General features: G+C 39.5%; 1 protein-coding gene across 2 annotated transcripts in view; it reads left to right on the top strand.

The window, feature by feature from the left end:
* Positions 1–506: 506 nt before the first annotated feature.
* The window catches only part of sema4bb (sema domain, immunoglobulin domain (Ig), transmembrane domain (TM) and short cytoplasmic domain, (semaphorin) 4Bb), a 74,479-nt gene continuing 47,060 nt past the window's right edge, over positions 507–27,925 (top strand). Inside the window, exon 1 of one of the 2 annotated variants that reach the window (XM_084719984.1) lies at positions 507–720. The gene's annotated coding sequence lies outside the window, so the exon portion shown is untranslated. Of the gene's footprint in view, positions 721–14,539; positions 14,722–27,925 lie in introns of those variants that run through there. The other variant, XM_084719977.1, reaches the window with a different exon arrangement.

Below are 27,925 nucleotides of genomic sequence, written 5' to 3' on the forward strand. Positions count from 1 at the left end.
CTCCTATGGGGACAATCTGAAGAACCCTATATGGTTCTAGTTCGCATCTTTATTTCTAAGAGTGTAGTTACCAGGAGGTTAGGGTACATGATCTATAAAATGTGGTGTGATTATAATGCCTAGCTACCTTGATTATAGCTGTTGTTTATTCTCTGCTCATTTGTACGCAACCACACACACATCACACATACAGACACACACACATCACAGAAACACACACACACAGGTGCAGGCACCATGACGACACTGCCCTGAATGCAGCATGGACACAATCTTTAATCATCCTCCTGTGGTCCGCTGCAGAGGGAGAATATACAGTGATGGTGATGCAAACACAAACACAAACACAAGGACACACACACCTTCCCCCACCCGTAGCCCACCCCCTGCAAACCCATCGTTCCCTAGTCCATGATGTAATGCTATCAGACCCCTCCTCTGCTGTCTCTCACACACTCCTCTCCCTCTCCTTCTCCTCATTCTATTGGTGGCTCCCGTCTGCATCTGCTGGTTCAGCTCTGACTCCACACACACACTTGCATGCACACACACACACACACACACACACACACACACACATGCACTCACACACTTCCACGCTCCCTCTCTTTTTCTCACACACACTCTTACACATACACTATCAGGGGGATTCCTCCGCCACTGCTGCAGCCTCTGCTCGCTCCACCTGGCTCCTGTCTTCCGCCGTGGGGGGAGAGCACGGTGAGTCTCTCCTTTCTCTATATGACAGCAGGCGATTGGGGTTCACAATAAGACAAAAGGATGAAAGGACGTTGGGGTGTTTTTTTTTCCTTCTGCAGAGAGTGGCGGACAAACACCGGGAGGCATTGCTGCTGCCACTGCAACCTGGGAGGAGGAGAGGCTGGCAGCTGAGTTTGTGCTTTGGAGTGATGAAGTGGTGTGAGGCGGCTCAGTTACTACAGATACCGGTCATCCAGGCGCTGGATGCCATGGCAATAGATTGCATTCAGTCAGGGTCTTGGCTCACTGTGTGTCTGTGTCCCAGTAAGGTGCTGGAAGCCGTGGTGAGGTGCACGTGTGTGTGTTTAAATCTGTTTGTATGCATATGTAAGCATGTGCAGCCTGACTGATGAAGCCTAAATATGCTCCAGGGTGTTCTGTTATCTGGTGTCCTCTTTGAGAAATGCCAGTCACCTTGCTTTGAGGAAAGAAAAAAAAATGATTGGAAGCTGAATCCAAAGCTGCTGCTGCATGAAGTTCCTGTGATGCTTTAGTTTGACTCCTTCCCTTCCTGCTGGACAGCGAGGATATATTGGCTACAATAAAGCCCTGACAGTCTCATTATGTACATACAGATTGTTCCTGTTGTGTCACTGACAAAACAGGGTGTGTGCATGTGGTGTGAACTCGTGCGCCTGTGACATTTGGACACTTGCAATGCTCCCTCTGTCTTCTCCTTCCCCATTATGTGCACTGGGCTCTTTCACTGTGCGGCTCAGTGACATTGAGTCTAATAGGAAAAGTAATTCTATTATTGCCTCGGCTTTTGACTGCTAAATGACACATTAATGATAATGGGACTGAGGGAAGAAGTCACTGGTGCATTTTTCTTTCTGAGCTGAGGTTGACCAAATTGCATTTTCTGTAGCTGTGCACTGCAACCTAACCTTTTACATCCAGTGTGTAGAGATGTTAATATTTTATAATGGTTGGTCTACTTCACATGTGGACAGTCTCATAACTAATTCATCCAGATGTTTTTTTTTTCCCCATTTTCACATGCATCTGACAAAAAGCCAGACATGATTCAATGCTTCTCCATTCAATATAAATGCATAAAATTTGTTCCTTTTTAAGTATCTCCTTCCTGTTTAGTTGATTTAGTGACTGACTGGTGTAAGGAGTTTAATTATTCAGATATTGATATATTGACGGATTTTCCTGATACAGAATATACAATACATACATAAACACACAATTTTCCCTCAAAAGTGGTTAGCGTTTGTGACAGATGTGCAGATATGTCATGGTAGCAGGTTATTTTAGAGTTTAGGAATAAATGTTATTGTCCAAAATTATATTACATTACTATTGACGATATAGGCCACTATGGAACAACTGAGAGGAAAAATAGATTGGAAAGAAATGGGGGCGTCCTGCCTTGAACAGATTGTATAAAAGAGAATTAAGTAATGTTAAAGCTAACAATGCATACACAAAAGATAGTATGCTAATGTAAGCTCATCAGCATGACCAGTAACATTAAACTCACAAAAGTTGCTAATAAGATAAACACAGACTTTGAAAAGACTAACCTTAGTTTTAAAAGTAAAGTTTCCAACGCTGTAACATTAATATTTACAAGAACTTGTAATGTTATCACACTACGATTGACCCAGTTTGCAATTTCTTCTCACTTGGGTTTTGACATGGAGGCAGAAGTGCTTTATTCCTCTCAATATATATCTCCACAGGGAAACAAAAGTTTTGTGAGACAATACAAAAGCTTTGCAAGGGAACACAAAAGTTTCTCAGGATAATGTGAAAGTTTGTTTTTGTTTTTCAACTAATAATAGTTTTTTAGCCATTTATTTATCTCTTCTAGCTCTTCTAGAACTCTAACAATTCAGACAAATCCTACTGATCCTGCCTTTTAGAAAAAGGATATATACAAGATAAGATATATATAAAAAAAGATGATATACATAAAATGTTGCCTATAAAGCTAGCAAACAATCTGCATTATGTTCTATTACAAAAGATTTCATGTAGGTGGATTTCATCAACATATATGCTGATGCCGATATAGCTGTGATAGGTTAATATCAAGCCAATAATATCCCTCAACCGAAATATATCAGTCGGGCTGTAATTGATGGGATCCTACAATCCATTCAAACAAATATCTAGTAAATTTGGAGGGAGGTGGAATCCATCAGCAGCTTAGTGGCAGCAAACCAAACAATATATTTTCCACACTAGATAATCTGCATGCCGTTCTTCAATTAACCAACAAACAAATTAGCTCTGCTATGCTCTTCAGCTCAGTCATTATTATCAATGATTGCAGCTATGACCACATAGAAAGGAAGAAACCCACAAAGATATTTTGGAAGTCAGCTGGCCTTGTTCAATCTCTCCGCAGGCCCTCATGGAACAGTGTGTGCAAATATGTTGGTGGATTTTTTTAATCGATGATTAGCACATGAAACGGCTCTTCCTCCAGGCTGTTTAGCTCTGACATTCTCTATGTAGGCATAAATGGAAAGTAATTAGGATGGGGGTCCAACAACAATATAATATAAACAAACAGGCAATGAGGAAGCGCAGTGCATCGTCAGCTCCCATTGGCTGTTCAAGCATTATTTGGGGTCCTTTTAAGGTTAGCGTGTGAGATAGTTTATTGATTTCTTACTGTTTGAATCCCATTACAGCCCACTGCCCCAAAGACCTTTAAAAGTAAGGCCGGGAGATAATATGCCACTCATACACTGCAGTCTATGAAGCTGGCAGAAAATCTAAATGTTAATATTCTCCCTGAAGCAGTTCTTCTGTTACTCGATCAGCCTCTGATTGTGAGGAGTCTTTTCTCTTGTCTGTTTTGTCACAAACTGACTCTGGAGCTCCCCGTGAAGTGTGAAGTTGAGGATGCAAAACTTGCGCTGTTGGTACATTAGATCTACTACAATTTCATGCTGGCTGAAACTGTTAATTTTGTATCTTCCTCTCACTGGGTTTGTTGACGTCAAGTCAGTCAAGTGAGGGGAATATGAATATTTGACTCAACGTACAATAGTTTAAGTAAAAAGGTCAATTCAATCAATATTTCAATGACTCTGCCAACTGTGTAACAGATTTGGAACACAGCACAGAAAAGGATTAACATATCTTTCAGCTTCTTGAGGACTTCAGCGCAGTCATTGTTTTACTGCAATGACTGTGCGAGTGCTCTGATCTATATACAGGCTCCTACGTCAGCACTGTCAGCTGTTATTTTTGTTTTTTTCATCAAAGATTGTGAGTGTTTGATAGTTTTGGGAGTTTTTTTTCCGTTGGCTCTAAACAGAGACACCGCAAGTATTCCTAAGAATAAAACATGTGATGTTGTGGGGCTCACTTATGGAAAAAACCAGACCCAGGACAGCTGCTCTGCTTCTTTCATCCTGAAAATACTGAAGTACTCTTTCATCAAAGCTGTCCACCAAATGTCATGCATACTACCTTACCAGGAAAAATTTCCAGCATCTAAATGTATTCAGTCTAATCATGCAGTTGCTTGCGTACGTGTGCGTGTATGCGTAAGTGAGTGTGAAATCAATGGACTTGTATCTTGTCTGGAGATAAGGTCAGACTGGACCAATCAGTCAATTTTTTTTTGTGGACATTCATGAGTATATGCTGAAGGACCTCAGATTTTTGAAAAGCCTTGAAAGAACCTTTCTTTATGGTTGTGCACCAGCGACAGCTATGGCCACAGGCATCATGTTTTCAGGTCATCCCATTCTTGTGAATCTCAAGAACACCTTGAGCGAGTTTCTTCAAACTTGATACAAATATTCATTTGCACTCAAGGATGAACTGACAAAATTTTGGTGGTTAAAGGTCAAGGTCACAGTGACCCGACTAAACACATTTTTGGCCATGACTCATATACTAATTATGACTATCTGCATTGTAACTGCATTGAAAAAAAAAATTGGTCTGCACAATTATTCTAAATATTAGCGAATGTGCAATATACGAATTGCACAAGCAAAAAAAAAAAAAAAACAATGCATACTTCCAAAGAGCTGTGTGTCTGCCAATGAACAGAGCTTGGAGCATAAGGAGACCTGGTACTGCACAGTGCTTTAACGGAGACTAAACACAGAACAGAAGGTTGAGAGCAAAGAAAAATATGGATGATCTGTGTTTAACAGTTGAAAATCTAGACAATCTGTTTGTGCCTGCACTTGTGCTATTATCACTACTAAAACTCCCAAATGCTTGCTTAAAAGGATTACTAATATCTTGCATTTCTTTCTAAGCAGCTGATGGAAATTTCATTTTGTTTTCAATGAGCTGTTGTCTGTAACATTCCACAAACCTCTGCAGAGCTTTATTGGAAGAGGAGCAGCTTCAAGTTTTGATTTAATTTCAGGAAAGGATCACAAAAAACTTAATGGATAAACCTGCCATTAGACCTAAGAACCAAAGAGTCAGTTTCTTACACTTAATGATATTCCCCTTTAATGCTGTACTATATTTAATGCCAAGATTAATAAAGTTATTTCTGCTGAAAAATTCATAAAAAAAATCAGAAACTCATTAATTCATTCTCAGTGCCTGGAGGCTTTCTTCCACAGCCCTCCCCCCTCCCGCTGTGCAGCTGTGCAGGACCTTCACCTATGCCCTCCTACTGCGGCATCCACAGCCTCCCAGCTTCAAAACCGCCAAGAACAAGCCAGACAAAGAAAATCTATGTACTGAGCAAACACACACACACACACAGACGTCTTCATTTAAACTGCACTGGCCTTCACTCAAGATCTCAGGGGAAAAGCAGACCACATTAATGTGCATTAATCTCATAACATCCTACAGATTCTTACGCCACATGTCAGACAGCAGATATTGCTTCTTTATTATGGAAGATAAAGAGGCATCCAGTTATTTAGCTCCAGTATCGTATGTTCTCTTGTCAAGGTTTCAAGTCTATTTCATAAGCTTTGACACTTGTCAGACTCTCCAGTTTTCCCTTGGTCTTTCTTTGTTTGTGAGTATTTTTACTGTAACTATACAAGAAATACTATGACTATGAAATACCAAAAGAAAGCATTCCTCTTTCCCACCACATCTTCAAATTCAATTTATTTTGTTAAAGGCAAACTATGCAGGATTTTCTCAATACACAATCCACAGATTCACCCAAACACAATCCCTCTCGGTCATCACCCACAACCCACCAGAAGTGTGTGGCAATAATAGATAGTAGATTAATTATTGCCATATTGTCACATTCATTTGTGGACTACTGTTTTGAAGCCTGTGTGTTGGCTTCATTCTTTAGACCCAGAGGCTCCCCCCACTTATGACCCTTCCCCCCACCCATATTTTCTTATTTTTTCATTATTTTGCAATGCTCGGGACGCTTTACCAACCAAAAACATTGGCAACTGGTAAATCCTACTTATTCTACCTTCAACAAAGACTCTTAAAGAAAAAATCATGGAAACAAAACTTGGTCACAACATGTCATAAAACATACTGCAGAACCTTGAAAGCAAAATCAGGACTTTTCTTTGGTTTCAATCATCCAGTCTTCAACTATTTTGCACGATGAGCTGTATTGACAAGTTAGCTGGTAAACCTCAAAGCTTTAATTATGTGTTGGGAACCAAAAAGCCTCAAAAACTCACTCTGGGATGATTGAACATGTCAGGAATGAAAGTAGGAGCCAATTAAAGTCGATGACATGATTTGCATCTCGTGTTTAATTATTTTGCCTGTCACTATAAACACAGGCCTACTTCTGACGTGTGTGCGCATCAGAGGGAGAGTGAAAGAGATGGCAGTGAGGCCGCAAGGAAGCAAGGAAGTGGTAAAAACAGGGGAAGCCACCTCTCTTGTCTTTGATGTGGACATGAGCTGCCATCTGTGGCAACAGATTTATTTCCTTATTGATGCTGTTCTGTCACACTGGTTAATAATACACATGAACTTGAGTGCATTTACTTCACTAAAATTATAAAAAAAATATATATATATAATTCTCACCTACCTCTATCTAGCCACACAGATAATTTTGGTTTTATGTGCTCAGATTTTTTGGTATTTTCTGGTATCCGATATTATTGCCTTGACCCCAGTAAGGATGTGAATGGAATTTTATTTGAGGTGTTCTCACAGCTGAAAAATGACTTTTAAAAACTCATTAGCAGCATGTTTTCCACTGATCACAGCATTTGTGTAGACTATTACTTTGGTAGTAAGTAGTTCCAATGTAAACTGAGGTCTGTGGATTGTTCAGAGTAAGCGGGTCATTGTGTCTGTTGTGGTTTTTTAGCTATGTTAGAGGCTCCATAGGGATGTCAATCAGCCTGACCAACACTTTGATCCAGGCTAAAATGTCTCAGCAACTATTGGATGGATGGTCTAGAACTTTGGTTTATGACCAAATATCAGCAAAATTAATGACATTCTCATCAGCCTCAGCTGTGATTAAACTGTGTCCCACATCCATACTACATACTAATAGAGTACGCAATGAATAGCTAGTCATTGTTTTATGTTTTAGCAATTACATCTGCATGCAGAATATATCTGCATATGTGTGATTTCAGACATCAGTCAAATGGCAAATTTGGAATGCCACTGCAACCTAAACATTAAAATGTTTTCCCTCAGGTTCACTGGATTACTATTTTTTCTATTTTCCTAAGTTTTTTGGAGCTGTTTCACCTCCACCCACATTTTTTCAGCTATGAGCAGCTCCTTCATGTCCCTTGTGAATTGCATTGTGGGAGAATAGTATGCAACAACAACACACTCAGAAATTGCCTGTATTTAGTCTGTCTGCTTTGAGTATACCTTCTCACTTTTCAGTAAAAGAGTGTGCTGGTTTTGGTAGCAGTAAGCTTGCAGATTGTGAACATTTCACTTGAACCTACCCTTCCTAATGTGCAGGAGAACTTACCGTGGCCGTGAAACATATCGCAAGGCCAGTGTTTGGTTTGTCCATTCTGGGCTATTACAAACAACATGGCAGTAGACAATGGACCTATGCCCTCTCTAGATATAAATGGTTCGTTCTAAGACAATGAAAACACATCTAATCTGATTTCCAGGTGATTATACACTAATGAAAGCGTACATATGAATATTTCATTTAATTTCTCCCACATTCTGTCAAGTGCCCATAAATCCACATAAATCCTACATACTGGACCTTTAATGTCAACATGTTAACATTGCCACTGTGGTCTTCTATAGCTTCACAGAGCTGCTAGCCTAGCTATACAATCATATTGTTGAAATGTCATTTATTGCTGTGAGGACAAAGGTCCTTTAACTCAAACTATCTGCATGACTTCATACTACTATAGGGGTAACTGAGAAAATAGCATTCTATGTAATTAGGTTGAACGGACTCTTTAAAACCCTTCTTAAATAAACAGGGAGTTTTTCTTCTTAATATATTATACATGTTAGAAAATAGTTGCTGAAAACATGAGAACTATGTAATGCAGAATACTAGAGACCAATAAACTGTTGTTCACTACTTCTGTGCTTAGGATTTTTTGGGTGGACCTGAAACATGGTTTGGTGATGTGCCAAAGCCATAGTCCCCCAACACTATATAGTCCCCACCAACCCACACATGAACAACATCGTCTCCCCCTCCCCTCCTCCTCTCTAACAGTCAGCGACAAATGTACCTTCAGCAACTCTCTCAGTCCAAACCAGCCCAGCAGTTCACTTCAGCTCTCTTCAGTTCCAACAACCTGACACAGAAGAAAAAAAATACCATCCAGTCACTGTCCTTTGGCTCTGGTGGCTCAAATATGTCTGGACATATTTATGGACATATGGACATGTCCAATAAAGCTACCAGATGGAGTGTCCCTGTTTCAGGTCAATTTCCAGTCATAGCGGTGCTTGAAATCAAGATAGCAGAGAGGACACGCCTATAGCATTTGATTTTTTCATTATTTTAAGACCTAATTTTACATACATAGTGATTTTTTTTAATTATTCCAATTTGGCTGGGTGGTAATAACACTTTTGGTGGTGTGATCTCAGAACACACATATATTGTTGCTTTATACGATCTTGAAAGTCTGTGAGGGTCAAAAGTAGTTAATTGGCCAAGTTCTGTACAATTGCCATTGGACAAGAATCTACAATAAATTGTATGATGATGTTTCAGATGTGTATAAAAGACAAACATATTTATTCTGATTCTTGGGCCAAGAAACATCAGTTTACGTCTGTTACCCAAATGTGCAGAAAAAATATGGTCACAGCCAACAGCACTTGCAGTTTGATTTAAAGGTATCAAAACAGCAAGTCATTCCTATCCGTGATATATGACCAACTTGTCAAAACAAGTCAACTCACGATCATTTATAGAGGTAGCAAATGGGACACTTTCAGACCAGAGTGCTGCATCAGTTGAATAGTCATGAATCATCGGTGTGAGGAGAGACAGTCTCCTGTGTAGCGAGAGAGAGAGGGTGAGTGAGATGTGGGGACATTTTGGGGACCGCCGGAGCGGGACAAGGTGAGGACACGGAGATGAGTCATAGTGCTGTTAGGTCTGCGGGAGGCACCTGCACTGGGTGGCTCTGACTTCATCACAGCCTGCAGGGGTGGAGCATACTGGTCAGGGTGCACAACACCTTGTACTGAAGGAGTCATGCGTTGACCTTGTTGCATGTCAACAGCTCTGTCTTCAGTCCTCTTTAACAGATGCTACTTATATTACATACAATTTAAAATGTATCTGTAAGTTTTTGTTTTTTTTGATAGCCTGCTTTTCACTGTAGGTGTAATTGCATAAAATATGTTTTTCATCATTCAGTTTACTGGCAAGCCAATAATCTATGCACATGACTAAAGCTGTGTTTCAAAACCTGACTTTTTCTTTGCATACTGTTTCCTTTTACTTTGTAGTATACCCTTACAAAGTGTATACTGTTACATACAGTATGCATACTACTGGGACATACAACCTCGCAGTAACATTGCACCTTGAACTTTGACCCTTTTGCAATACATCTGTTGCAATCAGTAGTGCTAAATCTTAAGTAAAAAGAAGTATGTGAATTGATACGCACCTTTACACTTGAATTTGCCGTCATCTGTCATTTTGGCTTCTGTCTTCTGTCAATGAGCTGTTATCAGTCTGTGGTCTCTTGGTGGCTCAGTCTATGTGATGTATAAGAAAGCAGGCTTGCATACTGCAAAATGTGACTGGATGTAGGACATCCTGATAGTTTTGGCATATTGCAATTAGGACACACTGCAACTTTTTCTGGCATAATAAATAGTATGGTAGTGTGGGTATTAGAAAGGATCCTAAGACTCCTTAGCCATGCTGGCAGCTCTGTGAAGCCTTACTCAGACAGTGATGCCTTGAGCTAAATACTAGCTAAATGATACAGCATATGTTGATGTTTAAAAAATGTCTGATTCACCAGATGTAGAGTGTGGGTGCAAGAATGCCATCGGTTGCCTGTTTCAGGTGGCATCTGTCATATCTGCTATCTGAATTTTCCTGCAAGTCCTCATCCCTGTAGGAAACAACAACAACAAGCAAGTTGCCATCTAGGTTGCTGATGGAAAGAATTTCAACAAGCTAGCACCTGTTACCTTTTCTTTTGTGTGGATTTATCAGTTTTATTGCCAGGACTCACCTTGCCATGTGCGAATGTTCCAACAAAACAAGTTTATCAACACTGTTTTGCAGGGGAACTGGCACTGCATGCCTGACTCAGCACCACCCGAGAAGACTGTGATTGGTTTTAAAGAAATACAAACAAGCCTGAGTGGTCATCCCCTATAGCAAAATGATAATGTGAGGATGGTTGTCTGAGACAAATGATTGACAGGTGTAATGATTATGCCCTCTTAGTTTAGCATGTTAGCATGCTAACATTATCATCACTGGAAGCAGTACAGCTTAGGCTGATGGGAATGTCATTAGTACGTAGATATTTGGTCATAAACCAAAGTTCTGGGAAAGTTGACTTTTTTATTTGATGACAACACTTGAAAAATAAGGATCGCCAAAGTCATTAGAATTTATCCTCTGGGGACTGTGAAGGTTTGTATCAAATTGTATGGAAATCCATCCAATGGTTGTTAAGATATCTCAGTCTGAAAAAAGTGGTGGACTGACTGACCGACCACCACCTTCACCATCCCTAAAGTCATGCTGCTAGCATGGCTAAAAATTAGTCTTGTGGTCATTTTTAAAAAAAAAAATTTTGAAGGTCTTATTTTTGTTAGATATGCAAGTAACACTAACGAATACACACAATGTAAGGGACAAATATCAAAACCTGGAGTGAATTTCAGCCTGTCTATGAAAAAAAAAGTTGATCTCATTCATACAATAATCTGCTGTAAGCTGCTACTACTTAGGGCTTGTTGGGTGGTTAAATTCACAAAACATCTAGGCGAGTCTCCAGATCTGGTGTCGTGTATTACTGAAAGAGTCTGTCATATACTTAACCCCAATAAAAGCTCCACGGGTGGCTGTGACCTTAATGTGAATGGTTTCAGTATGCTCCCCGGTGCGTTCGCGTGCCACAACAAAGGGATATTATGTGAGTGCAGTGGCAGATTAAGGGTGATGTGGTCAACAGCTAAGAATTTGTAAAATGCAACCTTCAGGAATTAAATACCACACCGATTGATGATTTTTTTTTTTTTTTTTCTAAGTGAGAATTAATTTCTTCAAAGTGTAAGTAGCTCCAAATAAACCCCAGCATGCTCATTACCAGGACGCCACTTAATTTTTATCAAAGTGCTTCACCCAAAGCTGCAGAGCTACTCAACATCTTGTTATTCCATCTTTAGTTTGGGAGTGCCAATGTCTGAGGACTGCTGGGCACATTCATTTTTCTCCCTTTTTCAGTGTGAGATAGAGGCTAAATTTGCACACATCATTTTTTAATCCATTTGTTTTTGGAGAATTCAGTTTCGGGGGACTCATAGATTAATGCCTTCATTATTGCTCCATATATCAGTGCAGAGTAAACAGACAAGTAATGAAGAAAATGCTGCTCATTTTTAGAGGAATTCATACTGCTGACTGGTCAGTCCACCCCCTGTTGTGGTGCAAAGGCTGACTTTTGCATAAGTTGAATGATTTTAATCTTCTCAGAAGTAATCCTTGATTGAATTTGAGGGATTACTGAAGGCCCGGCAGATAAAGGAGAGCAACTTTGATTTGGTGTCTGTCTATCAGAGAACACACAATAGAGAGAGACCTGCAAACAGTCAAAGAAAAAAGAACGACAAGGACAGAAAGCGAGAGGAAAACAGACCCCACCTGGACATATTTTTGTAGTGGGGGTGATGGTTGTTATCTGTGGCAGAGTCATGCAAAAGTGAGTGACAACATTTCCTGAAGTGTCAGGGGTCCATCAGGATGCAGCCTCAAGCACTCTCCGCCTGGCTTCGGTTACTGTCGTCACATTTCTTGGTGTTAACAGTCAAAATATCTGACAAATTCTCACATTGTCGCACATCACCGAAAGCAAGTGGTTGGAGACTAATTATTAATGTTATCTTCTCCCCTCCGGGTGCAAAGAGTGGCTTTGTGTTATGCATGATTTGTGTCTCACCTTGTCAAGAAAAGATAATGATAATTTTGATTGGATGTCCAAAGCAGAGCAGAAGGGGCAGCCACACTCTCTGTCATTTTGACTGCATGATACGAGTCTACAGTTCTTTTTTACTCTTTTCTGGGGGTAAAAAAAAGAGATTACATGAATGGCTGAGCCTGGTTGTGTTCAGGTCTTTGCCTTTGTATATAATCCTCTGTAATTCTCTTGTGCTGGACGCTCTCAGTTGTCATTCATTGTTTGATGGCTGCGGGGTAACACAGAGAAGACAGAGCGAGAGGAACTCTGATACTCAAGACAGCAGGGCAGGAAAACTTTCTCTCAGTAAAGATGTCACTGTCAGAATCAGAGAGAAGATGCTGCAAGATTCATTCATTCGTTCATTTTCTGTATTCGCTTACTCCCGAAGGGTCGTAGGGGGCTGGAGCCTATCCCAGCTGACACTGGGCGAGAGGCGGGGTTCACCCTGGACAAGTCGCCAGTTCATCGCAGGGCTGACACATAGAGACAGACAACCACTCACACTCATATTCACACCTACAGGCAATTTAGAGTCACCAATTAACCTAGCATGCATGTCTTTGGACTGTGGGAGGAAGCCAGAGAACCCAGAGAGAACCCACACCACAAGATTCGGCAAAACACATTCAATATGTTTTAAAGACACAAGTTTTGATTCAATACACTACTCCTGTACAATTTATCTATGTGGATTATGTGCATGCATGCATACATTTTCTGTTTTTCAGCTGACTATTGCATAGTTTCATTTTTACACTGTTTGCAGCCATAAACAAACAAACAAACAAACAAGCATACAGATATTTTTCTGTGTGTGTATGAAAAATACATTTCTGAATTTTGACTTGCTTTTGCACAGTTCATAAACATTTATAGGCTTTTTAGACTTCCAACATAAAAAGGAAAACTAGATATTTAATGTGAAACTTTGGTGATATTTGCTTTTATTATTTCAGTGGTGGAGGAAGTATTCAGACCCTTTACTTAAATAAAAGTACCAAAACAGCAATGGAAAAATACTCTATTACAAGTAAAAGTCATTCAAGAAAAATCCTGCTGAAGTAAAAAGTAGATCAAGTAAATATTAGCAGCACAGTGTAGTAAAAGTATTAAAGTAAAAGTACTGGTTTGGCTCCTCTGACTGATATATTGTTACATGTGACATCATTAGTTTATTAATACTGAAGCAGCATGCTACTGTTGTAGCTGCTGAAAGTGAAGCGAGTTAAAATTACAGTCTTTACAGTATTAGGGACACCAGATAAACATGAGGGTTGTCAGAAGGAAAAGAAGAAAAAAAATGAAGTTCTGATAGACAAATCTATTTTAAAGAACCAGTTTGTAGGATTTAGTTGTAATCTAGTGGTGAGTTTGTACATTGTAAATACTTATACTTATTATAAATATTGTAACTCTTTTGTTTTAAACCTTAGACAGCCATTCCCAAAATGATGAATTCCACGGCCCAGTGTGAAATCTGAAAATCTTCCTTGGCCTACCCAGCCCTTTAATCACAACTCTGAACAAGCAAGCCTAATCGTACAAATGACGAGACATAAGATATGTTCTGGTCTTAATGTGACAGGTCACCAAATACGATGCAACACCTGTTAAACTGGATCAGATCAGATCAGAGTAACTCGTCATATAAATCCCACATCGTTGTTTTATTTATTCTGCTTGCTTTTTAAAAATTAAATATTAGGAATATTGTATTCCATTTCTGCCATATTCTCTCAATAAATCACGTTTGAACGTTTACACGTGTGAGAAATTTAGATGGAAAGATCACTATTTTGTGGATCATAAAAATCTGAAATCATAAAAATCTGAAATGTGACCCAGAGTACACACTGCTTTTTGTAAGATGCCGAGCCAAAAACGTCAGAAACTACTAGTTTAGTCCTCAACAACGGGTTGCATTTTAAAAGCTTGTATCCATTGAGCAAAATTCATTCAAATTCATCTAAAAAGTAAGATAAAATATATAACATTAAATGAGAACTCAAATAAAGTCCTAGCACCTCAGCATTGCATTCAAGAACAGTACAATATAAAGCAGTAATGTTTAGTTGAAGTGACTGATGAATCGTGTGATGCAGACTCTTCCTGCAGACAGGCAGCGTGTGCTGTGGGAGGAGCCAAAGTTTACAACGTTGAAAGCGACCGTCCCTCAGTGTGTAGTAGAAGAGGCTCGTCTTCAGACGGAGGATGGACTTCACTTCACCGACGCATTAACGGACTTTAACACGCATCAGTTTAAGCGCACTTTGCGGATTTAAATGGTACCTCGGTCCCTTTTTTCCGACAGTTTTTCCAGCGACTGTGAAGACCTGAGGTGTGACCGAGTTTTTTTTTTTTCTGTCTGTGCTGCAGCTCGTGCAGGGTAAGGTCTGTCTGTCTGTGGCCGCTCGATGCTCTCTGCTTTTCAGGTTTAAACACCTTTATAACATGAACACGGACTGAAGTCAAACCTCATCTGAATTTAGTGCATTTATGTTTTTAGGGGGTTATTATACCCCGTGGAGATTTTTATCCCGGCATTAATGTACTTTTTATGTATTCAGCTTGGACAACTCTATCTATCTATCTAAATCTCGTAGATCGGTGGTGTTTTGCCTGATGATACTCGATGATAGACCAGACTTTGAATGTATTCCTGCTAATGGTTTGTTGTTTTTCTCACCTCAGAGGTGCTTTCATGTCATATCCATGTGGGATGTGCTTGGTGAGGCTCTCATACACACTCTGGCAGCTTGCTCCTAACAAAACCCCTTATTATCATTCAGAAATCTGAATTTAAAATACTATTTAAACATTTAAAACAAAGTTTTAAAGAAAATGGTATATACAGTATAGGGCTACAATGATCAGTCATTGAAAGAGAGTTTGTTACTAACTATTTTGATAATGTATTAATCATTTGTCATTTTTCAGGTAGAAATGTCAACATTTGCTGGTTCCAGCTAATTAAATGTGAGAACTTGGTGTTTTTCTTTGTCATTTATGGTAGTAAATGAAGAGTCTTTGGGATTTGGACTGTTTGTTTGGACAGAGGAAGAACTTTAAAGATGCAACTCTAGGCTCTGGGAAAATGTGATGAGCATTTTTCACAATTTTTTCTTATTTTATAGACTCATAGTTGGGTACCAAACTTTGATATGCTTACGGCCCTGATGGAATTGCTTCAATTGCTATTTTTTATGTTGTGAAACTGCTTTGAGTGGAACACCGCCAAGGTGTGAAAACAAAAAGCTACAAAGATTCTAGGGACAATTTAATTTTAACTATTGTAGTGAATAGATTTATTGTTTTATGTTTTGAAGCTACTTTGATTGTGTAAAAAGGAGCAGATGAAAAAAAAGATTTGTATCATAATCTGTAATGTAATTTTCACTTTGTAAAAACTGATTTCATAAAATTGTTATAGAAAAAACTTATCATTCAGGAACTCGTATCAAAGTCAAGGTACTGCTTCCAGTACTGGTATCAAAACTTTATGAACGATGTGCAGCCGTACATAGACCATACAATTAATTTATTAATCGTGAAAATAATTAGCAGCTTGGTGGTTATAAAAGTAAACATTTGCAGCCCTGATACAGTATACAGTATATGTAGGTGAGGAGGCTGCCTGATGGACTGGCCCCTCTGTTTTCTGTCTACACATGTGGGTCAACAGCTGCTATTCACATTTAGCCCAAAGAAACAACAAACAAGAAACACTTCTGTTGCACTGGCTCTGCTTTATTTTCACCAGACATAAAGCTGCTGCTGAGTCCTGATTGATCATACAGGTCTGTTAGCTCCATGTGGAGCCTCTTGGAATTGATTCTGTCCAACTTTGCTCTTGCTTAATGACACCTCGCTTGGTATTCTCCTTCAAACAACCGCCTCCTCTCATTTCTGCTGGCATTCTGTAGAATGTGTTGTCGACATACCTCTCATATCAGTCAGCATTTCTATGGAACAAACACAGGTTGACCCTGGATAAAGCATCTTTTTTTCTCTCTCTGTTTATGTCTTCAACAAACCATGATCGCTTATAAGATTTGTTTTTTATCCTGAGCTGATGGACCAAATCTGGAGGCTATGATGTGTGATAGAGCTGAAGTCTGGTTCAGTGTTTAGACGGTGCTGATCTACTTTGTAGGAATCTGACCGTAAATGACTGGTGAAGCAGTCTCTTTCCCCTTTGGGCCTCTGCTACTCCTCTGCTCCTCTTACCAGTGTGTGATATTGTATCAGTAACACTAATAACAGTGATAGTCTCTGGCTCTTTTACTGTCAACAAAGCTGCAGAAACCGTTTCTCTTGAAGCATCCTCCCACTGTTCTTCTGAAAAACACACACATGTATGCACACACAGACCCCCACCCACACTTTCAAACACTCAAAACAAACAGGCAGACTCCACCCAGCACTCCACCCACTGTAACAACTTCAGAGGAATGGTCAGCATGTGGAGAGGTTGTGGTGAAAGATTTGGACGGGAAGTGGAAGCTGGGGAGTGGAGACACTCTGCTGCTGTTAACCCCCAGAAGGTTAGTGATGTCCCACGCAGAGCCAGTCCAGAGGGACTGGAAGTGCTCAGAACAAGCTGAAGGGAACTTGCGTGTTCAGGGGTCCCTGAGATGTGGGAAAATGGTCATTTCACTGGGCTGAAGCCAGATTGCACCCAGGATGGGGCAGGCACAAAGCCAGCCACACAGCCTGTTCTTTAGCTGAGTTGATTTGATGCAGATGAGCTCAAAAAGTGTTTGTTATCCACCCTGAATAATAAGAGAAACATGTAAAAATCCCATCCCGAGTTTCGTTTTCTGTGAGGATATCCTGCAGCCAGAACATTTGGCAAGGGAGACGCTTCAGTTTGAGGAGTCTGCAAGATTTCTTGTAGCATTATTGCAACCTGAACTGTGAAAAGTCACACTTTGGCTTTACACATGGGCGATAAGGTTTAACGGTACACATTTGCATTCACTAAAACCTGGCTGCAGTCCTGGTTGCTGACTGTCTCTGCTGCGTCTACGCATAGCATTGTCTGCCAGTTGTAAGGCCATTCATATTCACTATGACCTGTAGGTCCTGTAGAAAGGCTGGCCAGGCCCTACAGGGGTTTGAATGTCAGGGCAAAGGAGGAATCTGAATGCAGGTGATGTCCCTCTGGGTGACATGCACATGAAACTGAAATTCATGTCCCTAAAATGACTTTTCTACCTTCTCCTGTTGCTTGCTCTTTGACCATTATGGCATTGCTTTAAAAATCTGGTTTGGAAAATAAAAACTGGTGTTCCACTCATGAAAGAACCAGTATGCGGCATTTAGTGGCAACTAGCAGTGAGCTTGCAGATTGCAAATACCTCGCAACACCCTCCCCTTCCAGGAGTGTAGGAGAAGCTAGAGGCCGCTAGGTTCATGAAAGACGGTATCTACAGTTCAGCCAGTGTAGAAACTAGAGTTGTCACAGTACCAGAATTTTAAAATTTGATGTATTACTAGTATAAAAAAGCAATACTCATTCCTTTTTTTAATAACATAGCAAAAACAAAGAAAAAGTTTGAGGTCTTGAATGAGCATTTAAATCTTTGTTTTATAGCTTCAGTACTTTTGATACTATAACTAAATGATATTGTGTTTTAAACACATGGTTTTGAAAAAGTATTTAAATATCAATACTATTGTTTTGGTATCATTGCGAAATAATTTCATAATAACCTTTCAGCATATTGTAAATCAAGTGGTCTGAGACAGAACTAGACTTCTTCACCTCCTATTGGCTCTGAATCTTAATGTTTTGAAATTTCTCTCCTCTGTCACTGTTTGTACTGTCAGGTATCCGTTTTATCACAGACAGTTGATGCCTGTTGGCCTGTGTTCTCTCACCGCCTCTGTAAACTGCTGCCTTTGCGCATGAAGCACATGCTGCTCATCTCATAGGAGGAGCTCAGGATTTACCAACCTTATCTTTTTACCAACTGCAGCTTTAATCTTAAATATGGAGGTGCAACATGGCGACCTCTGTGGACGAAGACCAGCACTTGCTGTATATTTAAACTGCTCATTCTAAGGTAATGAAAATATATTAGTTCTAACTTTCAGGTGATCATACACTAATGAAAACATAAGTATGAATATTACATTAATATTTCTTATGAATATTCTGTTTCTGCCATATTCTGCCAATAATTCCCCGTAAATCTTACATACTGGACCTTTTAATTTTGGTTTCTGCTGCATTCACACTGCAGAATTAACAAGTCATATATCTTTATAGCGTTCCTCTTCCATATTTGGTCACCTTTATGAAAGGTTAATGCAATATTCTACAGTTTAATCATTTTCAAGTACCTTTGAGATTGAGCAGAGAAGAAATGATTGATAAGACCAGCATATAAAATTAGATCAGTGCTATAATATTTCTATGCTAACCCTATAGTAGTCCTGTAGTTGCAGTGACAGACCCGTGTTTAACTGTGGTTGGGAGCAGCCTACAAAACCAGGCTGGTTAAGACATGTTGACACTGCACTAAGTCCATTTGACAAGTGTGTAAGTTTGTCAGAAGTGTCCTCTGCATCAACTTAGCTGAGGCCTTAACTGAGGTGGCCGTCTTGGGATGGAAATATGTTATGTAACATGTTCCTCTCCAGAGAGAAATTAATGTCTTCCCCATTCTCCCTCTCTTGTTTTGAAAGAAATGTAGAGAAAAAGATAAACTGTGACTTTGTAATGGAAAACAGACTTTCTGTGAGTCTGGAATGTTTTTCTTAGTGAATCCGCTGATAACCGTGTCTTATATTTCAGTTGAAGTGACACGGATACAGTTATTGTGTTTTTACTTTGTCCCAAGATGGTCTTGAGGTGCAGTATTTACATGGGAAATTACAAATAGAACCATCGTATTTTGCTATAAAAGCTATAAAAACAAAGAACTTGTACTATTGTGGCAGTAGGGGAAAGTTATCAGGCACCTGCAGTTACAGAAGAACTGTTGCTAAGAAGAAATAACCAAGTAATTTACTGAAGGAAATACCTGTTTTATTTCTATTTAAATGTCTTTTTAAGGCTATAGCACATAAACTACTTCAGTACATACTGAAGTGCTTCTATCCATATGTCCCGCTTGTTGGGCATCAAAGTCATTTTATGTGATGCAGTATGAAGCTTTGAGAGAGCAGTGGAGGATTTATATTTGTACAATACAATAAAGTCTGCCACAATATTATTTTGATTTGATTCCATTAAGTCACCTTACAAAAAACAGCTAAATAATGATTCAGCATTACTGACTGAAATATTCCAGACATACATGACTTGGACATGTAATTGGAATTTCAAAATAATGGTGTATCTTGAAGATAATATTTGCAGCAATCATATTGGATCAATATTGAATTTTGAGTCAATATGTCAGTCCAGATCAATGTATATTTTATACCCCATTTGCCATGTTTAGTGAATTCTAATTTAATTTTAAATGTCACATCAGGGTCTATATTTTTGTCACATTCAGATGTTCATGTTTTAAGTGACAGGTCACCCCAAAATCAAAATACATATTTCTTCACCTATTTTTCCATATAGATAGTTTTGGTGTGAGTTGCAGAGTTTTTGTGATATCGGCTGTAGAGATGTCTGCTTTCTTTCAGATGTAATGGAACTAGATGGCACTTGGTTTGTGGTGCCAAAAATACTTACTCATCAAACCTTGTTGTGAGCAGGTTCAAGGAGGAACTGTTTTATGTCTGGCGTCTGCCAACTGTATCACAGGGCAAAAGGAAGAGTGCATCTACTCATGGGCGAGAGGCTCATGCTTGTGACAGCTTTCTTCTGCAGGGTGATATGGTTGGAAGATTTAGTTTGGTAGATAGAAAATAGTTCCTACATGAAACTGGTCACAACAATTTCTATGGATTATCTGAGTAGCTCAGTCGTGATTTCTGGAAAGAGACATTGCTGTTGAGTGTTTTTTATGTATTGGATTGTAGCTTTGATCCCCACAAGCTGAGTGCCATCTAGTTCCATTATATTCAAGAAGGAAGATGATATCGCCAAAACAATGCAGGCAGGCAGCAAAACAATCTAGACGGGTAAATAGCTTTTCTTCCAATTCCAAAGAAGGGTCCAAAGCAAATATTTATAATGCTGAAGAGCTTTTTCAAGGTTTGCTCCCCACCGAAATCATTTTTGTACATTCCTCTACTTACAAAAACAAGTTGGTTTTGTCCTTTTTTCGTTGGAAATCAGTTACTCATAAAAGCAGCAGTCTTTCTAATAATTTCTAATTATTTCCCTGCCTTTTTTTTTATATACACGATTGACTATAATTAATTCAGTATGATCCCATTCCTTATCTGTCCATGTATCACCTATTATCAGCGGTATTGTTGCCAGGCGGGACCTCACTGTTGACTTATTACTTCCTTTATTGGCGTCGACTGCTCGCTAAGACAAAGACAGAGCCCCCTGACAGTAAACAAAGCAGAAGTGCTTCAGCTGTTCCCTTTTGAAGTCGACATGTTTGCTGAGAGTAAACAGCCAACAGCCTTGAGGCGGCAAACCAGACAAACGACTCAGACGAACTGTGTCATGTTTCCACTCAGGATGAATAATGTGAACAGTTTTGTGGACAAGGTCCGTTGTCACCATCATCGACGTTGCTACCTGAAGTGATTGCAGCTCAGGTCTGATGAGGTGAAGCAGGGGCCAGGAACAGAATATCGTCATCTGATACGCTTTTAAATCCCATTGCCCTGCTTGTCAAATCGAGTCAAGAAATGAGTCCTCACATTGGTTTAACTGCAGGGATTAATCGTGCCCCCCCAACTCGATGTTTAAGTCATGAGATGAATAGTCCACTATGGATAGCCAAGTCTTTGGATTTGATGGTGTAATTAGCAGATGAACTGTGATGCTAACACAGCGTGGTCCAGACCTCACAAAGACCTCTATTGTGTGATTACATGACTGTAAATCTTTCACTCTCCTTTGTCACGCCACAGAGTTTGTCCACAGGCTTGACTGACATCATCATCAGCCCAGCAGATGAATGAGATGTCGTCCTGTGTCATAGTGGCCATTTGCAGCTTTGATAGCAACAAGTGTTCCCTAAACGTCTTTGCTAGAAAGTCACAAGGAGAGCAGAGTGGAAGGGAAATGCCTTATTTTTCCTCAATCTCTCACTGCTGACATCTTTGGACCATCATTAAAGGACTAATTTGGATATTTTGATGTGGGGTTGTATGAGGTACTTATCGATAGTCAGTGTATTAGCTACGGTAAATGCCGGTCCGCATACCACCAGTTTGAAGAAGCAGAGAGGAGAACCAGCATGGAAGCTAAACAAAGTACTGCTGTTGCGGGTTCTGCAACAATGGGTGTTTTAGCAACAGTGGGAAACCACTGCTGGTTTGCTGTCTCTGAACTAAGCAAATTCTATTGGTAAAATAAGTCATTTTACCTCACACAACACAAGAGTTGCGCTGCCTTGATCAGTTAGTTTGTGTTATTGTGTGACTTCTGTGAATTGTAACCATTCCTTTTTAAAACACTGAAGTCATATAATAACAAAAACAACCTCATGGCATGATGCAGCAGTAGACCAGTGACTCTCATGTTCTGCAAGGTAAAATTACTGATTTTGCTGGTGGATAAAATAAAACTAAAATAAAATGATCAAGCTATAAATCTCTCCCTGCTTCTTTTTAACAGGCCAACAACTTCCCACGGATATTTTGTCTGAGAAAATGTAAACACAGGCTCATTTCATCTGATTTCATGGAGAATCTGACCTGCTGGCAGGCATTAAGAATCACTGTTTCATAACCAATTAAAACTCTTTGTAGTAGCTTTGCTGACCCCGTCCTCATCAGTACATTGCTTAGTCTCTGTGCTGGTACTCTGCACTGCTTCTCAAAAGTGAAGGTGTATTGATCAGCATCTACTGTAGGTAGTGCCCTCATTATTAATAGTCAGATAAGTACTTCATACAACCCACTTCAAAAAATCCGAACTATCCCTTTAAATGGCAGTCTGTCAAGCTGCGCCTTTAGCAAGTGGAAACCTGAATTCCTCTGTGACTTTTTTTTTGTGCTTTTCCCACCAGAAGCAAAATATTCCGCTCTAATGATGAGGATTTCCTGATTGGTCATCACACTTTATTGGTCTAAATGGGTCATCAGGTTAAAAGTGTGGAAAGCTTTCCAACCCAGAAGCAAAAGGAGATTAGTGCAATCTGTTTTCCAGTTTGTAGACTTATAGCATTCATCACGCACAGCAAAGTGATTTCCTTATAAGTGGCTTGCGCAAAAGGTTCCCATAGTTTCTGTAACAGGGCTGTGATCAAGTGGGACTCTGGGAAATGATGCCTCCTATCACACTGCATTCTGACTGACACGCACAGCTCATTATTGACGCGTTGCAAGTTTTTCAAGAACCGATCTCCCACTGTTCCCCCATCAGGCTTGAATAATTTGAGGCAAGGGCAGCTCTGTATCAGAGGGAATAAGGTGACCCCAACTCTCCTTTAAGCACTTATCTCCTCTGCCAGTTCTGCTTCACTCACTCGTTTGAAATGATAATTGCTCTTTCCTGCGTGGCAAAGCTGAGCAGTATGTGCACAAATGTAAAAGGGAGTTTGAATATTCCTCAGAGCCTATTCGAGCTTAGGATCACACTTAAAGTGGTGTCACACAGTGCCTTTTGCTCTTCATTTCAGCCCTGTGTGTATATAGCATGTTGGGATAGATGTCATCTTTAGATTAACAACGGGACTTGTCTTTTGATAACACAGAGGGATGAAATCTGAATTCATCACTACATTTTAATGAATACCTGTGACTTAGAGATACGGACATTGTTGAATCATGGAAACAGTGCACATACTGTAGTTGAACACTTAACATAGGCCTGTCTGGTGACTTAGGGTCATGCAGCTAATTAAGACATATTCAGTGCCTAGCATAATACCTGATTATCATGTGAAAAGGATGATTGATGCAAATAGTCAGTAACTGTGTAATATGTACTCTTTTAGTGACTTTCAGTAACATTACTCACATGAAGATTGATTTCTCAACATACCTTGATTAAAGCTGGGATAGGCAGTGTATTTTTGGCATCGTCAGGCTTTGGAAAATCAGGCTTGTGATGGGAGACTTTGGTCAGTCACAGTTGGGTTTTTACATTATCCCAAATGTTTTCAACAACATTCATGCAAGGGCTGTGATGGTATGGATTATTTTTCTTAACGTGGTGGCAAAGAAGCATATTCCAGAGGGATAGAGGTTTAACACGACTGGTTTAATAATTACATCTGGCATAAGCATAGCTCCTTCAAGGAATTGACCAGTTCATGATGTGTGTACATCATGTAAATGAGTGAAAGCAAGCAGCAGACAGAGCAGTTGTGTTGTCCGTAGCAGAGCAGTAAGTTGTCACTGGCAGTAAATGTACAGTACAGATTACAGTGTGTCAGTTAAGAAATGCTGCAGCTTCTCAAGGCCAAGAAAAGTCTCGTCTGTTATTTCATAGCTGCTGGATGCGTGAAGGGGTTAGACCTGAAGTAAGCTGAGCAGAAAAGGCTTGCTATAACTTCTGAGATTGCACAGGATACTTCGGATATATCTTAAAGTGAGGAAGGAAGTTGGTAAATGTTACTAAATGTAAATGAATAAAACTTTAATTTTACCTTGTTCATGAACAATTTTCTGCCTGAGTCATGTCTGATAGATTTTCATCAGCTATGATGGTTCTTTAAAATAGAAGAAAGTAACTCCCATTATCCCACGCTACTTCACAACATCATCAAACTACATCTTAATTGTTTTAACGTGAGAGATTTCAAATCCATAATGGCTAATAACAATTGTTTTAATATTTTGAAATTAGTATTAGTTTTGTATTTTAGTACAGTTCATTCATGTAATTCTGCACAGCTTTCACTAAGGTGCTCTCTAAATTCAACAAAATCCAGCACAAACAAAAGTTTGTCTGCTTCCCTTTATTCTTCATACTTCCTAATGCCCTCAAGACCACACATCTTTGTGGAATCAAACAAATCATGTGTAAATCTTTACTATTACTGGGAAAGTTATGTTCTTGTGAACCATGTAGTTTATATATTGAGATTAGCTTTTCCTAATCCCAGTACACAAGCTCATGCAAATGCAACCAGTGAAATGGTTGGTATTTAAGTTTATCTTTAGCTGAAGGGTAAAAGGTTCACTGTGTGTTTTGATTTTACGCTAAAAGGAATCTTTGGTCCATATTTATATTTACCCGATGGCCGTTTGAACCATCAGTGAGTGAGTCATTTCGGGGTCATGGGAAGTGGTTTATGATCTGCATTGCCTTCGATTCCATGTTAAGTTTGATGTCTCTTCTAATTCCTAACTTGTTCTAAAGCATGTTCCTGTTATTTTGTTGTTTGAAAGTCAGTGTCATTGTGTGTCTGAATGCAGCAGGGACACACCACAGTAGGATGCATTACAGCCAGTCATCAATAGAAAGACGGTTTATGAATAATTGATAATACATGCAGGGAAAATCAGTATCCTGATATTATCACTCTGGGCTCACACGTGAATCAATAATTTAGTAAACGCTGTTGGTTTCAATTCACAGTGACTTTCATATTACCGTCAAATAAACTCAGGATGGCAGATGATGTTGTGTCCAGGAAATAACTGTTGTAAGATAGGATGATTCTTCTTTCTTTCTTAAGATTTCAATCATTTTGGCCACTTTAATACATCTAAAAACATTTAGAAGTGCATTCAAGAGTTTGTCATTTTAACAAAATAAAAGGTTTAGAAATTTGTAATGGTTTTGTATCAAAATACACAGCGAATCTAAAGTCTGTCAAGTAGTTTCTGAGACAGTCTGTCAACAAAGGATCAACAGGACTGAAAAAACACAAATAAAATGAGACAGGAAACATGTATAAACACATAAGTTTACATAAATACTTCTTATCCATCTTCATCTTTTTTCTAACAGTTATTGTGAAGGATTGGAAAAGTGCCAGATTGCTGCTGTACTGCGTTTCAACTTGCACATTATCAGCTGCTTGCTATCATTAAGAGAACACATTTGCATGGAGGAAATGGAGAGGGATAAGTTAAATCAATGGCTCTTGATTAGCAGTCAGATCTGTTTTTTCATGGCATTTGTACAAATTTGTCTCTTTCAGAGGAAGTTTTGCCTTCAGGCATCACAATCCTGAATCTTCAGTGTGCAGCTGTTCCATATTACAGACCTAAAAGTTGGAGCGTACATAAAGGTTTTTATTTTATCCCGGGTTAAAGTCTCTTCTGTTGTGTACTGACACAGAGGCCTCAGCTTGTTTCAGAGCCAGCAGAAAATCATGTTACCTGCAGGGCAGTAATAATATTGGAGGGACAATATAAGAACATTTTTCTTCATGTGGTTGTATTATGTGAGTATGTGTTTTTTTTTTCCTTCCAAACTGTAACTTGGGAGAAAAAGTGAAAGCATGTCTTATTGATTCCTTTACTTCTCGTTAATATATTTACATTTAATCAGCGTTTAATTTTCTGCTCTATAGGAATTTCCTTTAAGAAGCAAAAACAAAACAATATCTGGATGGAAAGATGTTTTTGTAAGGCCTGCATTGTGTCCAGCCTGTAATGTGTTATGACTGGTTGTTCATATTAAAAACTACTCTTAGGCCTCTTTGAGAGGATATCCTGGAGATTTATCTCTCATAGACATATTACTCATAAGCTGCTGTACATTCTTGAGAAAGCAATGAGCCACTTTAATGTTTCAGTGTAGACGTACCCAAGATTTTACAGTTCCAGTTTATTTTTAACCCAGCCGTCGTGATTTATTTAGGAGTCTGCTTTCTTGGTGCTGGGAGCAGTCTGTTCTGCTGAAACCTCCCTATTTACTCTCCTCTATCTCATCCCCAGGTGGGCTGGATGAGAGGAAATGTGGTACCCCGTGTTCACAAAAGGCACTGTACACAGTGCTCCATAGATGGTATTAGAGAACAGTACTTTACCTTCCACCCCTGACTGAGAAATCCACTTAAAGGATTTAGGATTCAAAACTTTTGAAGTTGTTTACAAAGTAAGAGTACCTGTTTTTGTTCTAAGTCATCCATTTATAAGTTATTTATCAGATGAACTAGATTGTCTTCAAGAAGAAAACTTTGCTCATATATCAAGCAAGAAAATGCAGTATAGTGTGGCATGATGGGCCAACTCGCCTTATTAAATTGCATTCTTTGCAGTTAGTTTGGAGTAACTGTGCCTGTGCTGTGGATGTTGAAACTTCATAGACAAATCCGGCAGCTGATTTACGTGTTGCATTCTGAAGCACAGCTGCCATTGCTGTGGTGGCAGTAAGTGGAGTCATTGCAAACTTGGAGATGTTCTGTTTAATCACAGTCGGCCAGTCACCTGTGTGAATGTGGAAGGTATTCACTTCTCTGAAATTGGTTATTACACATGCTTTCGGGAAAAAAATATCACCACTTCAGTCTAATCTACACAGTTTGGCTGTGAAAGGGCTGTCTGGAGAAGCTAGTTAAACCCAACAGGACTTACTCAGTAGCATGATTTAAATGACCAGACTTAATGAGCCATTGCTTTGAAACGGGAGAAATGCATCAGTTAATAAAAATTAAACACATGAGGATGTTAAAGTGGAATTTTGTGCAGGAAACTTACCATAAGCAGATTTCTCTGTATCAGTCTCTCATTGGCCTTTTGGTGGCATTGGCAAAAAAAGGATTTAGTTTACAAACATAAATTGATCTCATGGAGGAAATGCTTGTTACTATTACTGTGCGTTTTTGCCAGAGTTGAAGTTTCCTGTTGGAGCAGCTGATATCAGCATCAGCAATGCATTTGATGTTTTTAATATATAATCGGGTCTTTGTGATCACTTGGATAGTTTTTCTGACCCTTATAAGTGAGGTGCCACCGATTGATATCAGTTCTCTGCATGTACAGTGGAGAGACAGGCCTGGGACATTTTACTCATACCCCTTTTCCATATACATGTGCTGGCTTGGCTTGACTCGGTTTGACTCGGCTCGTTATGCAAGGATTTGCATTTTCATTACAGCAGGGCTACTTGCTTGAAGGTACGTCTCATGACTGACGATGAGCAGCTCAGCTCGAGTCAATAAAAGCCCTGTGTTATTGTTTTATTCAAAAGTTTTCATTATTAAGCAGCAAAACCAGGAAATCTTTGGTTCTCATCAGCAGTAATTTAACATGGCTTCTGTATAGCTCAGTGCGAACATGACAGGAAAATACAATGGCTACCTGAACATAAAAACACTGAACTTCAAATCAGAGATTAGTTTCTAAAAAACTGAGAGCTGAACACAGTCGCAGACACTTGAGAGATGTCTTTCTCTCTGCACCCTGCAAAGACATGAGCTGGGTGTCCCACAACACACTGATTTGAGGAGGAGAAAGGGGTCGTCACAGGTTGGCTACGGTCTGAAAGAATCCACCGCAGCCTACTTGGAGGCTGGTCTGCTTGCTTTGGTCCCACTCCAGCGTAGGTCCATCTCAGGCGCAATCCGGCACAGCTTGGTGTCATAAAAGTGGTA

This window comes from Lutjanus erythropterus, chromosome 1, assembly GCF_056507025.1.
Source record: "Lutjanus erythropterus isolate fLutEry1 chromosome 1, fLutEry1.hap2, whole genome shotgun sequence".
Lineage (NCBI taxonomy): Eukaryota > Metazoa > Chordata > Actinopteri > Lutjaniformes > Lutjanidae > Lutjanus > Lutjanus erythropterus.